Here is a 4,946-nt window from a genome sequence, read left to right on the forward strand (position 1 = left end):
AAAACCACCCTGAACAATCCACTGCAGCTGAAGACTAGCTGGAGAGCACCCTCATAACCAAGGAGGAAAGGTGCAGACCACATAGAGACTGGTAAGAAATGTGGAGGCATGAGAAGGTTGGCTGGGCTCCAACAGGAAGCAGCTAAAGGTCCAGAGGGATATCTCAGCTGTGAGGGAGGTCCCACTAAGGACTCTGTGGCCTAAACCCCAGGCTGGGCTTCCAAGCCAAGAGCATTAGAACTGAGAAAAGTGCCCACATAACATCTGGCTGTGTAAAGCAGCATGGTTTCTGTCTGCCAGAGAAAGGTGACTAAACTGCAGGCACCCTCTCCAGGAGCCAAAATACAGTTTCATGTGAAGCCACTCACCTTGGGCTCCAGCAGAGGGAGGGCAGAGTGTACAGGAGCAATTTGAGGAGAATCAAGGGTTGCGGGCTCTGAAGATAAAGCTCACAGGACACTCCTCTGGATTCCTGTGCCCAGTCATTCCACCATACTGCAGAGGACATGTTTCTCAGGCAGACATTTTGCTGCTTTGCCTAGGGGTTAAGCAAATGCACCATCCTGCTGTAAAATCTCTCACTCTACCCTAAGGAGTTTCTGCCACCTGAGGCACCTTAAGAGACTGATAACAATCAGCTGCCTCATCCTATGGAGCTTCTAAAGCCTGAGGCTCGTTAAGAGAATCAGATTAATCATCTTGCAGACAGGGCAAACCTCACAGTGCTTTGACTATTTGCCTGATCTGCTTCCAGACCTGAGCCTTGGAAAGCAGACTTTGTTGTGCATCTTGGTCCCATTGAACAGAACCCAGGCCCAGCAGAGGAGACCTCAAGCTGAAGGTAGGTGATAGCTTCAAACAGGACATTCAGGGCCAGTCACAAACTGTGTCTGACATTGGCTTGCACCAGAGACTTTCCAAAAGGACTGAGAGTCATTGCAGAGCTACTTAATACATAGAAACAAACCCAAACAGGCAGCTAAAATGAGGAGACAAAAAACAAGCCCCAAATGAAAGAAGTCTACAGAAAAAGAGCTAAATGAAATGGGAATCATCAATCTCTCAGGTATAGAGTTCAGAATACTGATTGTAAGGGTGCTCAACAGCATGAAAGATATATGGAAATATGAAGGAAATTAAGAATGACATCGCAGAAATAAAGAATACATTGGAAGGAATAAACAGCAGATTAGTGGAAGCTGAGGATTTGATCAGCAAATAAGGAGACATGGTAGAAAAAATCACTCAATCAGAGATCCAGAAGCAAAAACAATTCAAAAACAGGAGGACAGTTTAAGGGAGCTGTGGGACAATGTGAAATGTAACAATATTTGCATTATAAGAGTGCCAGAGGGGAGGAGAATAAGCAAGGGATAGAGAATTTATTTGAAAAAATAATGGCAGATAACTTCCCAAACCTGATAAAGGAAAAAGTCACACAAGTTCAGGAGGCACAGAGAGTCCCAAGAAAGAAGAATCCAAAGAGGCCTATGCCCAGACACATCATAATTAAAATGCCAAGAATTCAAGACAAGGAGAGGATATTAAAGGCAGCTAGAGAAAAACAATCTGTTGCCTACAAAGGAGCTTCCATAATGCTGTCAGAGGACTTCTCATCAGAAACTCTATAGACCAGAAGGGAATGACATGAAGTATTCAAGGTAATGCAAAACAAGGATCTGAAACTAAAACTACTCTGTCCAGCAAGACTATCATTCAAGATAGATGGTGAAATAAAAAGCTTTCCAGACAAAAAAAAAAAAAAAAGGCTAAAGGTGTTTATCATCACCAAATCAGCATTTCAGGAAATGTTAAAGCAACTACTGTAATTAGAAGTAGAAATACAGAGATAAACATAGGCATAACGAATTAAAATGGCAATAAATAGTATCTATTGATAATAACCTTCAATGTAGAACAAGTCTCTACAAAGTTTCTGAAGACTGAAATCATATTAAGCATCTCAGATTACAATGGCATGAAATTTGAAATCAACTACAGTAAAAACACTCAAAAACATTCAAACACAGGGAGTCTAAATAGCATGTTATAAAACAATGAATGGATTACCAATAAGATCAATAAATAAATCAAAAACTTCCTGGAAACAAATGATAACGAACACACAACAACCCCAAATCTATGGAACACAGCGAAAGCAGCTCCGAGATGAAAGTTCATAGCACTACAGGTCTACATCAAAATGCAAGAAAAATTTTTAGCAAACTAACCATACACCTTAAAGAATTAGAATGCTCCCCTGTGAACCCATCCAGACCAGGGCTTTTGTTTTCTGGGAGTTTTTTTTTTTTATTGCTGCTTTGATTCCATCAGTTGTTTTAGCCTATTCAGGTTTTCTGATTCTTCCTGACTCAGTTTTACATAATCTCTTTCATATGTAGAATCTAATAAACAAAATAGACTGAGGAACAAAATAAATCCAGAGACATGGAAGCATGGAACAGATTGATGAATTTCAGTGGGAAGGCGGAAATGGGGGAAAGGGTGGAGAGAGATTAATCTAAGAACTTACATGCATATATGCATAACCCATGGGAACAGACAGTAGTATCATGAAAGTCTGGGGAGCAGGTCAGATGTGGGGTGGAGAGGATCAGTGGGGACAAAAATGGGGGAGTTCTGTAATATTTTCATCATTAAAGAAATTTTTTTTTTAAAAAAAGTACAGATTGAAGTCACAGAGGAGTGTGCAAGCTGAGTGGTTGTGTGGAGACCAGTAGTGCTTGCAGCATGGCTGACCAACTTACTGAAGATCAGATTGCAGAATTCAAAGAAGCTTTTTCATTGTTTGACAGTGGTAGTGCTGAAACTATAACAGTAAAGGAATTGGGAACTGTCATGAGGTATCTTGGATGGAATCCCACAGAAGCAGAGGTATAGGATATGATTAATGAAGTGGATGTTGACAGTCATGGCACAATTGACTTCTTGGAATTTCTGACAGTGATGGCAAGAGAAATGAAAGGCACAGACAGCGAAGAAGAAATTAGTGAAGTATTCCATGTATTTGATAAGGATTGCAATTGCTATATTAGCACAGCACAGCTTCTCCATGTGATAACACACCTTGGAGAGAAGTGAGCAGATGAAGAGGTTGCTGAAGTGATCACAGAAGCAGATATTGATGGCGATGGCCAAGTAAACTATGAAGAATTTGTACAAATGATGAGAGCAAAGTGAAGACTTTGTATAGAATGTGTTAAATTTCTTGTACAAGATTATGTTTTTTCTTTGTAACATCTTGTAAATGTTTCCCATTCTATCAAAAAAAATAAATAAATAAAAGAATGTATAGTAATTAAGACTTCAATCCTCCATGTTTTCTTCCCTTATCCTACTGTCATTGTTCTGAAAATTTATTTTAGAAAGTTGGTTAAGTAACTTGTTGCATGTGGCTTACTCTGGATACATCAAAGTCTTTCTGCACATCCAAACTTAGATGGAGTTGGTCAAATGAGGGAACATCTGGGTTATGCCTTTTTAAATCTAATTTTCTTCAGGAAATGTCATCTTGTTGTTGTTGAGGTGTGGAGTTTTAAATGCATGGACTATGAATGGTCAATTATATGTGGTTAAAAGTTGCACTATTGCAAATGGGTGTATTATACAGGTACTCATGCACTGTTTTTTTATACTGCTGGAACTGTACCAGAAACGTTTTCTTTTATTGATACTTGATTTTTAAACTTTGTTTAGCAACTTGAAGTACATCTGCTTATTGCACAATTTGCCTCAACTCCATTCAAATTTTATATTTGTTTATCAATGGAACATTTTTAACCTCCATCAAAGCAGTACAAATTGGTAGTTACAGAATAGTCACAGAGATGTAAATTATAGCATAGGGAATATAATCAATAATGTCATAATACTGTTACTATGTATGGGGCCAGGTGGGTATTTGAAATAATTGGGGGACCACTCTGTAAAGTACATGACTGTCTAACCATTATACTGTACATCTGAAACTAATACAGAATAATATTGAATATAAAATGTAAGTGAAAAAAAATGACAAAGAAAAGATGCTAAAAGTAGCCAGGGGGGAAAAAGTAACTTATAAAGGAAAACCTATTAGGTTAACATCAGAATTCTCAGCAGAAACTTTACAAGCCAGAAAAGTGGTATCAAATATTCAACTACTGAAAGAGAGGAATTATCAGACAAAAATAATATATCCAGCAAAATTATCCTTTAAATATGAAGGAGATTAAAGACTTTCCCAAACATACAAAAGTTGAAGGAATTCTGCACCAGAAGACCTCCATTACCATAAATACTCAAGGAGGTTATTCTATCTGAAACAAAGAATAGAAAACTAAAAATAAATGAGTAAGATCAACAACAAACTTACAACATAAATGGAGATAATTTGTGACAACCAAAACACAAAAGAGGAGGGGGAATGGTCTCAATTGGCAAAGGAAGATGGAGGCCAGATTCATTCAAAAGAAAAGTGACTTTTGTATATATGAAACATTCTATTTCATAAATCTAATGGAAACCACTCTCAAAATATCCCCAAACAGAGACACTTAACATAGTAAAAGAGGAAACAGAGGACATAAATTTGGAATACCGCCAAACAAAACCAGACAGAAACACAAAGAAAAACCAATGGAGGCACAGAATTACCAGAAAACAACAGACAAAATGGATATGAGAAATCTTCATGCATCAATAAATACCATAAATGTAAATGGACTGAACCAATAAAGAGGCACAGAATATCAGGTTGTATAAAAAATAAAACCCAACCATATACTGCCTTCAGGAGACACATCTAAGCTCCAAAGACAAAGATAGATTCAAAGTGAAAGGGTGGAAAATGATTATCCAAGTGAATAACATCCACAAAAAAGCAGGTGTAGCCATACTTATATCTGATAAAATAGATCTCAAGATAACAAAGGCAACAAGGGACA

At 37.8% G+C, this 4,946-nt stretch overlaps 1 pseudogene across 1 annotated transcript; it reads left to right on the forward strand.

The window, feature by feature from the left end:
- Positions 1–2,736: 2,736 nt before the first annotated feature.
- Positions 2,737–3,201, forward strand: LOC308551231 (calmodulin-alpha pseudogene; annotated as a pseudogene). Its single transcript has one exon. The product of its transcript is annotated as a calmodulin-alpha pseudogene (transcript).
- The last annotated feature ends 1,745 nt before the right edge of the window (positions 3,202–4,946 follow it).

The sequence above is a fragment of the Miniopterus schreibersii genome (assembly GCF_964146895.1).
Source record: "Miniopterus schreibersii genome assembly, chromosome: X".
Classification (NCBI taxonomy): Eukaryota; Metazoa; Chordata; class Mammalia; order Chiroptera; family Miniopteridae; genus Miniopterus; species Miniopterus schreibersii.